Here is a 14,216-nt window from a genome sequence, read left to right as displayed (position 1 = left end):
TCTTCTATCTCAGATTGATAGGTTAGGCCAAATCCTTTTCCAAGGGAAGAAGTCTCACAAAGAGATTTGACTCCAAATCTGTTTGGTGCTAGTCCCATAGATGACTGGGTTCAGTAAAGGAGGCTGCAGCAGACAGAGATTAACCAGAAAGACGTGCACATGCTTGGGGACCCAGTGGTGGCCAAAGCTGTGGTTGAGAAATGTGAAGGCAGGGATGTAGAAAACGAGGATGATGCCAATGTGGAAGCCACAGGTACTCAGAGCCCTGTGGCTGGGCATCACAAGATGGAAGATGAAAGACAGCATGAAGGATAAGGCCATAGGAGACGCCAATGAGGATAGACTCCAGTTCCATGACCAGCAGAGCCACAGTCAGCCCACAGGACAATACTGACAGTGATGTTGGCATAGGCCAATCAGGCAATGCCCATGTGCTCACAGTAAGTGTGTGTCAAGACACAGTGACCACAGTAGGAGAATCACCTCAGCAAGAAGATAAAAGAGGAGACAATAGCCACACTACAAAATATCCCAACAAGGCAAATCCTACCTATGACAGCATGCTTGAGAGTGGTTGTATATCTTAATGGGTTACCGATAGCCACATATCGATCAATGACCATGGAAAGAAGGACTGAGGACTCCAGAGCGTAGATAGAATGGATGCAAAACATCTGGGCCAGGCATCCACTAAAGGAAATCTCACCAGCATGGAGCTACAAAATGGCCAGCATCTTGAGCACAGTGGTAGAACCGAGAGCCAGGTCAGGAACTGAGAGAAGGCAAAGGAATGGGAACATGAGTGAATGAAGGCTATTGTTCCTGGAAATGACCAGGATGAGGGCAGCATTTCCAGCCAGTCCCACCAGGCACATGGCACAAAAAAGGATTGAAATCCAGATAAAGGCAGCCTCCAGCCCTCAAATTCCCATCAAGATAAAAATTTCATGTAGGCTGCCACCACTGATATCGAAGGCTATCAGGATACCCATTTGATGTCAGCAGACACTGCAGCAACTACTGCAAGATAAAAAATAAACAGCACAGTCCATTATTGTAGCACCTGTTCTCTCTCTAAGGCAAAAGATGCTTCACAGGTGCCTCCATTCAAATACTCATTAAAGAATTATTCTGCTCCCATCACCTTGCTTTGACCATGACTGTATTTGAGAATCTAACATCTTTCCAAAACGTCTTCTAGATTTTTCTTTCCTGTTTCCCTCTCCCTCTCTAGTGTCTCAGTTAGAAAAAGTGACAGAGGCCAGTGCATAATGTCATCATTCTACAGGACCAAAATCAGCAGTCACATGGAAGGGAAACCAGATGCTTTTTCTTAAAGTGGTGGACACTGCTATTTTCGGCCAGTGAAAATTCCTGGCAGTCCTGTGGGGTCTTAATAGACACTCTGATGATGCATGATGATGGCTCTCCACAAGATATCAGCTGGCTGTCCCCTGCTTCTTCTCTAGCCCAAGGCATACTTTTCTGGGAACAGAATGCAGGGTCACCTGAGGACACTGTGGGACACAGACCTGTGGAAGCCCAGATGTGGCACTGAGCACACCTGGGTGCAGGGATCAGGAAATGTCCAGTGGTGTTCTCTCATCCACATACTGTTGGTGCCCTGCAGCCACCTGGCTCCCATAGGGATGGCAGCTGTTCTTGTCCTGGGCCAGCCTTAGGGGAATAGGGGATATGATGTCAGTGATGAGGTTATAGTTGAAAAGCAGACCTGAATGGATGAAGGGAAGGGGATCCCCTGCCTGAGGTTGGATTTTTTTTTTTTTTTTTTTTGAGACAGAGTTTTTTGGTCTGTTGCCCAGGCTGGAGTGTAGTGGCCCAATCTCGACTCACTGCACCTCTGCCTCCCAGGTTCAAGTCATTCTCCTGCCTCAGCTTCCTGAATAGCTGGGATTACAGGTGCATCCCACACGACTGGCTAATGTTTGTATTTTTAGTAGAGATGGGGTTTCACCATGTTGACCAGGCTGGTCTCAAACTCCTGACCTCAAGTGATCCACCCACCTCAGCCTTCCAAAGTGCTGAGATTACAGGCATGAGCCACCGCACCCTGCCGGACTCTGTCTGTTATTTGCTTTAAACAGCAACAGAAACAAAATAAATGTCTTTATCTGGAAACATGTTTCACATCAGCCTGTTCCACTGTTGAAAAATCCTACTATTTGAGTTTGATAAAGGAATATGGCTAAATGGAAAAGACATTGATCCTAAGAGCTAGCTTAGGAAATATTGATTTCAGTCACCTATCTTCCACTAAATTACCATACACTGGCCATGGCCCAGCCAAGGTCTCGAGTCCTTGTTCACATAGGAACAGAATGAAGATATGTATAATTGGTCTACCCCATCTCACCGGGGTCTAAAGGCAGCTTGCACTTCTGAGACCTCAAGGTTGAGAAATCGATGTACATAATTCTAAAAAGACATCATCATGTCCCCCATATCAAGGTTTAGAAATCAATCTGCCTTTTTCTAAAAAGTCATCATCATGTTCCCGTCTCAAGGTTGAGAAATCTATCTATATTGTTCTAAAAAGACATCATTTTCCCCCAAGAACTTATAAAATTTCTCTCAGATAAATGAAGTATTATCTTAACTCAGAGAATCAGAGCTGAGACATGAGAAATCATAAGAAACTAACAGTTTGACTCTAGGTCTGTTAGACTTCACTATTAGATTTAAGGTATTAACATACCGGAAGAGGAAACTTGTCACTTAGGAGAAGACATATTTCAACTGTAAAAGCAGAAAACAGTAAGTCTCCAAAGAACTGTGTTGACCACTCCAGGCCAGAGGAGCCCTAGGGTAAAGTCATATCTCTGCAGCAATTATTTTTATGGTGGTGGATGCATCAAACTATCTTAGGTTTAAACCATTAACTGCTGCCATATACTTAACCTTTTTTTTCTGATTCTAGAATTTTCAATGACTAAAAACTTAGGATTTGGCTGCCTAGAATAACACCTCCAGAAGATGCTGTTAGACATAAGTGACTTGAACATTTAGATCCCTCTGCAATTACCTTGTTCATCATATATTTATATATTTTTTTAAATTGTAATTAGTTTTAACCAGTATATCTAGGGTACAACCAATATTAAGACTTGATACTTTGTAATTTCTGAGTTTGAAAGAACTTCTCAGCCAGGTGATACTTCACAGACTGAGCCTCATAACTGGCTGGCAGCCAGTCAGACTCAGCATAACTTATATCATACAAGAATTGCTAGCAAAACCAATTCCTCTGAAGATTCCCATTGGGTCATCCCTAGTGGAATCAGATATCCAAATTAAAATTTCTGCCTTTTTTTAGCAAATGTATTAATGTGTGGCAGGAAATAACATTCCAGGTAACAATTATTCAGAACCACTTTTGCATATCTCATGGTTCCAGAGATTTTTTTTCCCCACATAGACTTTGAGGTGAACCATTTCTTTGTCTCTTCCTCTGTGGATTTTGTTGTCAGTACCTGAATGTCTCCTTCCCAAGCATCACATGATGGCCTTTCCCAGTCCATTTACACACTTGTCTCTCTTAAGGCAGGAGCTCCGTCCACATTACCCACTGAGTTCTTCAGCACAAGAACCATACTTTTTCTGGAGGAGCTGACATCTTTTGAATATTTTACATTGTGTATATATTCCTTTTAGAGTTATAAAATAAAGTAACAATAATCAACTTGCCAATAAACTATTTAAGTAATACAAAAAAAGGAGTCTGGACTTTCTGGAGTGAAATAATCCTGGTTTAAATCCCACTGCCATCACTTCATAACCTTCAACAAGTCATTTTTCCTTTTTAAGACTGGGTTTCATCATGTATGAAATGATATTTTCTCAAAGATTTATTTTGAAGATTAAGGAGATTATTCCTACAAAGTATAGGTCAAGATGCTTGGCACAGAGCAGATGTCTATTAAATATTATTATTTTAATACAAAAAATCTTTGGTACATCTTGTGGTCAGGTTGGTAACTGGATTGAACAGAGAACAGATAGGTCTGTCAGGGCCGACCAAAGGTTCAGGGACATTTTTAACAGCAGATGATATGGACAACTCCAAACATACTGGTGGAGAAAGTATGGTATCCAGAAAAACCTTCTGTCAGAAGGGGCATTAGCAACATAATGAAAAAGAAGTTTGCAGCTGCTATCCCCCTAGAGAAACACCGATTTTGTCAACTACCCATAAACAAGAATACCTTTGTCAGAGCCCTGGAGTCCAGATGAGAGATTCTAGCACTCCAGTGGAACAAAAATATTCAAGAGTGGATGCACTGAAGGAGTTCATCACCACTACACCAGCCATACAAGAAATGCTAAAAAGAGTTCTTCGATTTGAAATGGCAGGACTATAATTAGCAACATGAAAATGTATAAAAGCATATAACTCACTGGTAAAGGTAAGTATAAAGTCAACATCAGAATAATGCTGTAATGGTAGTGTGTAACTCACTTTTAATCTTAGTATAAAAGTTAAAGAAACAAATTTTTAAAATATCTATATGATAATTTGCTAATGGATACAGTGTATTATGTTATAAATTGTGACATTAGTAATACAAAATGTGTAGGTGAGGAGAAGTAAAATGTAGAGTTTTTGTATGCAGTTTAACTTAGGTTATCAGCTTAAAATAGACTGTTATAAGATGTTTTATGCAAACTTTATGGTAATTACAAACTAAAAATCTGTAGTAGATACACAAAAGACAAAAATAAAGAGATCAATGCATAGTACTACAAAAGAAATCATCAAATCAAAAAGGAAAACAAGAAGAGAGGAAGAAACAGGAACTACAATACAGTCAGAAAACAATTAACAAAATAATGATAGTAAGTCCTTGCCTATCAATAATCACTTTAAATTAAATGGATTACATTCTCCAATCAAAACATATAGAGTGACTGAATGGATAAAACAAGATCAAACTATATATTGCCTGAAAAAGACTCACTTTAGCTGTAAGGACGCGCATAGGCTGAAGGTGAAGGGATAGAAAAGTTATTCTCCATAAAATTTGTAACCAAAATACAGCGTAGCAGGGTGGCATACTGTAATTTTTTTTAACTTCATATGTTCCTGATACATTAACCTCTCCATGAACAGTCTCTGAGCAATCCACCCCTCACCAAGTTACCAGGTGCACCTGTGTGATAAGGCTGGTTCCTGCCACAAGTTCCTCTTCTTGCCTTCCCTGATTGTGACCTAATGATATTCAAATGTACCAGTAAAATCCCCTCCTGCTTCTTGCTTGTGTAGTCCACATTGACTCTCAATGGAGGTACCTGCCCCATGGGTTCACATTCTCTCTTGGCTCTCCTGCTTGATGGAGCCTGCTCCCTAGGAGTTCTTCTCATAGGGCCCCTGGCATGGCATGCCTGTGGTTCCCTCTAGAAACTGTGATAATAAATTTTTATCTCATATGCATTTCTGAGTGTGATTTCCATGCCTTGTAACAATTTTTAAAGACCCCACAAAGGGACTCAATTAAAACACAATTGGCAACAAAAATGGGATCATTCTAAACTCCAGTGAAATGTCCCTCAGAGATGCCCTTTCACCTTTCATGGTTTAATTGCCTATCTAGATTGGGCTCTACTGTTTTTGAGGCCTTTCCACTCTAATGACATTCTTGTGTACTGCCTTGCATGGCTTTGTATTACCTCTTCTGAATACTGCCAAGAATCCCCTTCCTAAAGAAGTGTAGCTCCTGTCCCAATCCCAATAACCCACTCCAGGATACTGCATTCCAACTTAATCCCACCAAGAGGGAAGCCTCTTTTGAATTGGCCATGTGATTTGGCTGTTCTTCAGTGCACCTTCAAGTGATTATAATTTGAATATCCCCTGACACTAGGAGTGGAGTTTCCCCCATCATAGAGTCATGGGTGTGTATATTGCTGAATGCTAGCTGGAAAGCTGAGGGAGCCAGTGGGCTGTAGTAGACTTCTAGTAAGTGATGCTGCCTGCCCTCAACAGCACTTGGGAGAAGAATATAATTCACTCTCCTGACCCCAAGAGTCAAATGGTCCTCCCCCTGAGGATAGTCCTAGACAGTACTTGATTAGACTCGATGCTGCTGGGACCAGTGGCACCTTCTCTGCTGCATCCTTGTAGCCATTGCTCATTGGTCCCCAACCCCAAGGGCTATCACAGATCCCATCCACAGAGGACGGTGAATCAATGAAAAAAAAAAAAAAAAGAGAGAGAGAGAGAGAGAGAGAGGAAAGGAAAGAGAGGGGAAGGAACTCTTTGATCTTGTTTCCCCTGAGACACCTGAAGATGTTTCTCAGCTCATTGTAAATTACACTTAACCTGGTAAAAGCGTTGAGTATTATTAAATGCTGGTACATGTTGACATGTTAATAATCTCTTCCTTAAAGCCTGACCAACATGGTGAAACCCCATCTCTACTAAAAATACAAAAATTAGTGCAGGCCTGTAATCCCAGCTACTCTGGAGGCTGAGGCAGGAGAATCGCTTGAACCTGGGAGGCAGAGGTTGCAGTGAGCTGAGATCGCTCCATTGCACTCCAGCCTGGGCGACAGAGTGAGACTCTGTCTCAAAATAAATAAATGAATTGTCAAAAAAATAAATAATTTAAAAGACAAAATTGAGTCCACTATTGCTCATGCAGACCCCCAGGCTCTCTAAGGTTGATTGGGACACTCTAGAGAGGGTGTCCACCAGAACACTTGGGACTACCAGGATCTTCTCAGGTAAGCATTCAAAGAAAATAGAGATTACAAATAAAAAACAAGTTGAGGGGTAGAGGGACTGAGTATCCTGTGGTTAAGGCTGCTGCCTAGAGACTCTGGATCTCTTCCTTTTTCTCTTATCAGTCAGAGACAGAACGTAAAGACAACTACAGGTGGCTAAACCCCTATTTTAACAATCTCTCACCACTTTTGCCTCCACCTTCAAAAGAACTCAATACACCTTTTGCAAGCTACCCATGGAATTTCTCAGCAGCTCTGCCATCACACACAGTCTTTGCAGACAGGCTCTTAACTATACACACCTTTCTCCTGGAGCATAGGTATGACATCACATTCATAGTATCCTCTTCCAAGGAAATGCATTTGACACGTTTATTAATGGCATTAAACAACTAATGACTGACTACCTACCGGACTCTCCAGGAAATAGGGGCTCTTACAAACTCTTAGTGTGTGGTCTTCCACTCCCACCTGCCCATTATGTTTTGGGTTTTAAAAACCAACCTTCACAACATTGGCATAGCTACTGAGGCCTCCCTAAGACAGTATGGAACCAAACTTGAGCACTGTAGGATATTCCACCAGCAGAAGAGGTAGCTTCCGCTGTTCTCAGTTCCTTGCCAGATACCATGGTGCTGGAGGAGGTCACCCTTCCCTAAACCCCTTAGCTATCTTTGGTGATCCTTGGGATTAACTGAGTGAACAGCAGTGGCAGTTCCTGGACTATGCCAATGGCACTGCTAAACATGACAGCTGATAGACCTTAGTGGAATGTTTCTGCTTTCCATCCATTAGGCAGGATGTCCCTAACAAAGGACAGGACCCAAGAAACATCACACTTAGCCAATCTTAAGGCAATCGCCTTAACACTGGATGCCCTGGCCAACAAATGGTCCCATCTTCATATGTATTATAAATTATCAGGCCATTACCTACAAATTGTCTTCTTCAAGGTAAAAAAAAAATCAACATATTAGAATCTCTTGCTCACAAATATACCCAAAATGTAAGTCAAAACAATATTAGTTTTAGTATATCTCCTCATATACCACGGTGACAATACAAGGCCTTGCCAAAACCCTCATTTCCTTCAGAGTTACAGACATTACTAACTGTAACCAAGATACACCCTTTACTTCTTAAGATACACCATGCATGCTGGGTCCTTGGGAGAGGCAATCAATAGAACTTTCATGTTCCTGACACATCCCAGGTAACCGATTTAATAGACAGACATAATGATCTCTTGAAAAATCTCCTTTTTAAATTCCAATCTGACTAATAAGCCTCTAAATGAGTTTCCGTTTTGCCATAGGCCTTATCCTATCTTTATAAATTTTCAATCTTGCCCCCATTCAATAAGGGCTGGAGGCCAGATGAAAGGCATGTACTCTCGTGGGATGCATTAATCATAGATTGTCCCACAGGCCAGAGAGCTATCATTCCGACATGCGACATATTTGAACATAAAACATTCCAAGAAAGTACACGGCTGCAAAGGCAGGGACTGAACTTCTAGAATGAAGTTCAAGTTGACAGGGAAATTAGGGGCTGACAGGGCACAAAGTTCAACTGCTTGACCTTCTGACCTAGGTTTTCTTAAAAGATGTCTATGAAAAATTGGCCCCAGTGCCTCCCTATCCTGTTTTAATGTGGAGATATGACAGTACAGCCATTCAAAATAGCATTTACATTGTTAAACTCAAGTCTTTGGTTACTCTTTGACCTATTTCTGTGAATAAATCTATTTCTGTGAATTTACTTTATGAAAATAGGATTAATAAATTTGGACCAGCTCTGGGTCCCACTCTTGTTTCTGTCTGCACAGTCAACCTGGACGATATCATTCATGGCTTTCAGTAACACTCACACATGCTTAGGAGCAGCAAGTCTACATCTCTGGATTAGACAAATAATCTAGTATTTTTTATATTCCTCTGAATATGCCCAGAACACTTGAAGTCTAACAGGGACCTCAACTAACAGGGTCAAAACAGTATTTTTTATATTCCTCTGAAAACCCTCTTCCTCTAGTTATTCTCCTTCTTAAAGGTCACTATCCTCTTAACTGCACAAGTCAAAAGCCTACTGTCCCATGTTAATTCCATCAGCAAGCCCTTTCTACCAAGCCTCAAAAATATGTCCTGAATCTAACCACCCTATCAGTACTATTATGACACAAGTCTAAACAATCTCTTCCCTGGCCTTCTGCAGATCCCAGTACTAGCTTGTCAGCTTCCACTCTTACCCTCACCATCAACTGCCAACTTAACAGCCAAGGGAAATGAGTTCATTTCACTATCTTAATTAAATTCCCATCTGTGACTAGGACTACCATGGTCCTAATGATACAGTAATGAGAACATGGAATATGTAATCTACTCTGCAAAGAATTGCCTTTTATTTTGGCAAATAGGCTCTGGAGTGCTGATGTGATCCCCGCCTAGCCTAGTGGTATAAGAGCTCACAATCTTGGCCCCTTGACCTGCTAGACCATTTTGCAAAGGACGCATTGACCAAATTATGTGCACCCTTGTGAGAATTATGGAAGTGATGAGGATCTATGTCCACCTACTCTTCTGTGTATTTAATTTCACATATCTTTTGCCCTGCTTCTTTGCTCTTGCAGTAGTAAACCCAACTGAAAGCTACTTGAGCCACTTGTAAATCACTATGCTCACTAGTATCTATCTCAGACCATAGTGCCACATGTGTTCTGAAGTATGTAAGTAAAAGGGTTAACAAAACTCCTCTGTTGCATGAGAATCTGACTTTCAGTTAAACTACTGGTTCTGTTTCCCCAAAAACTAGACAACTGTAAAATACCAATTATATTGCTAGTGTGAAAACTGTCATTACCAAAATGGAATCATTCATGTCAAAATCAAACTAAATGGGGCCAGAAAGTCCATTTAGTTTGGGACCTTCATAAAAGGAGGGTCCTTATGTATATATGCCTGATAACAAGAACTGTCACAAGGGACTCTGCCAAAACCACACCTTGGAATTAAGCCACTTCGATGAGGACATCTTTCCAGTAATAGGCAGTCCTAACTGTGGCCTTGCAAGTAGCTCTACTAAACCACAACCCTGTAGTCATGTCACTTCTATGAAGACCCACTCCTAGCTGCGGTCAGTGCACATGTCACCATCTGTGGGAAGCCCCTATGACCAATGAACTTTTGTTTCAAAACAACCTTCATATAGTTCCCTTTGCCTTTGAACGTTTTCCCTTGCCTCCACCTCCCTGAATATGCCTATGATCTGTCATAGCATGCATATCCCAGGTTATAGTCCTGTTTATTCCTGAATAAACTAATTTATTTGGCAAGCTTGTCTCTCTGCTATTATTTAGGTTGACACTAGGCAGCATTGTCTGTGATAGAAATGACCCTTGATTGGCAAACTTTTCTGAATGGGAAGAAGTTGTAATGAATCATAAATACCTGTTGGAGATTCCATGCTTTGGGCAGCCCTGAGTCTGGGAAAATTATAATAAGGCGTTTCTTGCAGAGTCTAGAACACAGGCGTATGGAAGGCTGAAAAGCATATTAGCTACTATGGGGCATGAGGGCTTAACCTGCAGCATCTCTTTGACTTGCCTGATACAGATTTTGACTGCTTACACCTAGGAGAAGATGACTTCTGGGTGGCTATATTAACCTATGCCTGGGTTACAATAAGAACTCCCACCAAATGAGGAATGCCTGATTCTGCCCTACTGGTGATTTTTGCTTTGTTTTCTGTGTGCTTTGAGTAGATTCGGGCTAAATGTGGCGTATGATAGTCTTAAAAGCTTATTTAACTACATCAAATAAAATCCTGATGGGAGTAGCAAAAGTTACCTTCTTATTACACTTAGGATAAAATCCAAATTCCTTGACTAGCTGTAAAGCCTCACATAGTTGGACTCCTGCCTGTTTCCTTGACTTCCTCTTGCTGATAATTTTCCTCTGGTCTAAGAAGCTTGACCACACTGGCTTCCCTTCTCCCTCTAGAATACACCAAGTGCCCAACATACCCTTAAGGCTGCCACAGTAGCTGTTCCCTAAGACTTTATAACAAGATTGTCCCTTTTAGTTATTCACATCACTTTCTCACTAATTCACTATCCTATCACAATATTTTGATTATATGCATAGAATTTACCATTATATGATATTTTCTCCTTTGCTTATTAATTTCTCCCTGTTGCTTTTTATTATTATACTTTAAGTTCTAGGGTACATATGCATAACATGCAAGTTTGTTACATAGGTACACATGTTCCATATTGGTTTGCTGCACCCATCAATTCATCATTTACATTAGGTATTTCTCCTACTGCTATCCCTACCCCAGACCCCCCAACCCCCGACAGGCCTGGTGTGTGACATTCCCCGCCATGTCCACGTGTTCTCGTTGTTCAGCTCCCACCTATGAGTAAATTTCTCCCTTTCTTTAATCTTGCACATTTAATCTCATCAGAAAGCTTTGTAAATTCTATCTCCAAAATATGTTTTCAGTTGTCCACTTCTTGTCATACACACATGTCAAGAACCCTATTCTAAGCCAATACCATCTCTCACTTGAATGACTACAGGGGTCTTCAGATTGGCTCTGCTTCTCCACTTGTCACCCTCTCATTCATTCTCTGTGCAAGATGAGAATGAATGTCTCTGCATGGGTGACAAACTTTCATGACCTTGCACTCACCTGTCTTTCCCACGTTACCTTGAAGCACTCTCTCTCTCGTTCTCTGTACTCCAGACACACTGGCCTTCTTTAATTTTTCCATGAATGTATTGAGTTCTAGTCAAAATCAGGATTCTCTTTTATCCTTTCTCCTTTGCATGAGACATTTTTCCCCTAGCTCTTTGAATGTCTAACTTCCTCTTACCCTTCAAATCTCTGTATAAATACTTCCTCCAGAGAGATTCTGACTATACTTCTAAAAATATATCCCTCCTCCTGCCATATACACTAGCAAAATACCTTATTTCCTGCATGAAATTTGTTATAATTATAAATCAATAATCATTTATGTAATAGAAGATGATATAGGATAAGAGTGAAGAGTGTGATCTCTAGAAAGACTGGCTCAAATTCCAACTTCAGCTCAACCATTCACTTGCTATGTAATCTTGGACTAGACATTTTACCTTCTTATGCCTTAGTTTACTTACCTGTAAAAATAGGTTTAATTATAGAGCCTACTTTACAGGGTTTTTGTAAGAATTAAACAACTGTTTGCAAAGGCTATAGAACAGTGCCTCGTTTTCTGTAAGATCTCTGCAAGAGTTAAATGAAATCTGTCATTGCCACTATATTTTAAACTCCTTAGGGTAGGAAACATAATGTTGTTTGCCATTGTATTCCTAGCACCAAACATCGTTTCTTACATGTAATGTTCAGGAAATATTTATTGAACTGTGAGTGTCAAAGGGTAATTAATAACTTGGAAAACTTGATGATATATTACCAAGTTAAAAAGGTAAGTTATGAAACTATGTACAGTACAATCATGGTTGTATTAAAATATATAAAAGGACAAACATCCTGGTATTGGTAGTGCTGTCTGGGTAGTGTTTTTTTATATTCTTATTTTACCTATCTTATGTACAACTTACATACATACAAATTATTAGAAGAGTAGAGGCTTTGCAACTATTTATCAAAGATGCATACACTTGATTGCATGAGTATCTATTTAAAAAAGATCTGGCTGGGGGCAGTGGTTCACACCTGTAATCCCAGCACTTTGGGAGGCCAAGGCAGGTAGATCACAAGGTCAGGAGATCGAGACCATCCTGGCTAACACGGTGAAACCCCGTCTCTACTAAAAATACAAAAAATTAGCTGGGCGTGGTGGTGGGCGCCTGTAGTCCCAGCTACTCGGGAGGCTGAGGCAGAAGAACGGCATGAACCTGGGAGGCAGTAAGCCAAGATCGCGCCACTGCACTCCAGCCTGGGCAACAGAGCGAGACTCTGTCTCATGAAAAAAAAAAAAAAATCTGAAGTAATAATAGCAAAGTTTCATCACAGTCTAAGTCACTCAGAAAATATAATGAAAAAATTGTCATTCAAAATAACAATCAGAAAATGTCACATGTAAATAAACCCAAATGTGTAAAACTTATCTGAAGAAACTACACTTTTTTTTTTACAAAGAAATAAAGTTTAATAAACAGAAACATTTCCTATTTTAAAAGGAAAGACTGCCTATTGCAAATTTCTCAACATTGCTCCAATTTATAAGTATAATGGAAAGCCAATCAAAATCTCATTTGGCCTTTTCTGAAATTTGACATCTGCTATAAAGTGTACTTGGAAAAAACAGACAAAATTAGTCAATGATATTTTGCAATGCCAGGCATTATTCTTTTTGTCATTCAATATTTCAAAGTTAAAATAATTGAGGAAGTGTAGTATTAGATGAAATAAAAAGCAAAGAAACAAATAAAAACATCTACACATATATAGGCTATGGTAATGACGACATTTCAATCTAGTGTAGACATTCACAGGACTCAGGGGGTAAAAATTTCAATATCACAAATTCTGCCCTGCTCTACTTTTTTAGGGGTAAGGATTGAAGCATAAATTAAATTAACTTGATTTATTGCAGTGATTAAGCATATAGGCTCTGAAATTAGACTATCTAATCCTGGCTGTAATATGAAGTGCTTTACAGCTTTAAGGGATATACTTCCCCTCTTCATTTGCCTCAGCTGCCCTCATCCATAAAATAGGGATACTACTAATATCTGTGCTAAAGGACTATTCTGTGGAATCAGATGTAAAAAGCTTGGAACACAGCCTAACATATAGTAAAGCCTCAATAAGTGTTAGCTATTAATATTAAATAAAAACAAGTAATGAAATCCTAAAACATACAGAAAAAATATGGGGATATGTTTATGATGAAGATATTAGTTCTGTTTTTTTTTTAAAAAAAAAAAAAAGGAAATAACACTGATGCTTAAAAGCACTTTTTATTGTTTGGATACCTTTCTCCTTAACTGCTGTCTACTTTCCTGGCTAATTGTTATCCAAATCAGTTCTCAGTACTGCAGACTTTACCATGGTTTGTTTTTCTGCTTTCTAGCAAATCTCTTGGTCTGAAGAAAGAGTACAATTTCTTTGGAAAGGGCCAGGCAGTAGGCCCAGCATGACCAAAACTCTATGACTATCTTCTCTTCTCCACCTGTATAACCCCCTTGGCCTGTCCTTCCACAACCCAGATTTGATCTTGGGCGATGGCTGATAGAGAGTAAGAATAGGGACAGCAGATGGGAAGTCCTAGGAGGCCTGCTCTTTCAGCAACATCAGCCTGCAGGGACCTCCTCCCCCTAAAATTCTCATAGCTTTTATTTTCCAAAGCACAAGCTCTGGTCCTGTGACATCTTTAATTTGATTTGTATCCACCCACTGTCCCAAATCACTTTCTCATTTGTTTGCTCACTTAGTCACTCATTGTTTAACACTCATTCAAT

The 14,216-nt window shown here is 40.1% G+C and overlaps 1 long non-coding RNA gene and 1 pseudogene across 1 annotated transcript in view; both read right to left on the bottom strand.

Moving 5' to 3' along the window:
* Positions 1 to 14,216, bottom strand: part of LOC144334322 (uncharacterized) — a 123,598-nt gene that overhangs the window by 107,993 nt on the left and 1,389 nt on the right. The gene's annotated exons all lie outside the window — the stretch shown is intronic.
* On the bottom strand, positions 55 to 875 carry LOC100423177 (olfactory receptor 52D1-like; annotated as a pseudogene).

Source organism: Macaca mulatta, chromosome 14 (assembly GCF_049350105.2).
Source record: "Macaca mulatta isolate MMU2019108-1 chromosome 14, T2T-MMU8v2.0, whole genome shotgun sequence".
NCBI classification, from domain to species: domain Eukaryota; kingdom Metazoa; phylum Chordata; class Mammalia; order Primates; family Cercopithecidae; genus Macaca; species Macaca mulatta.
This window is presented reverse-complemented; position numbering and strand designations above follow the sequence as displayed.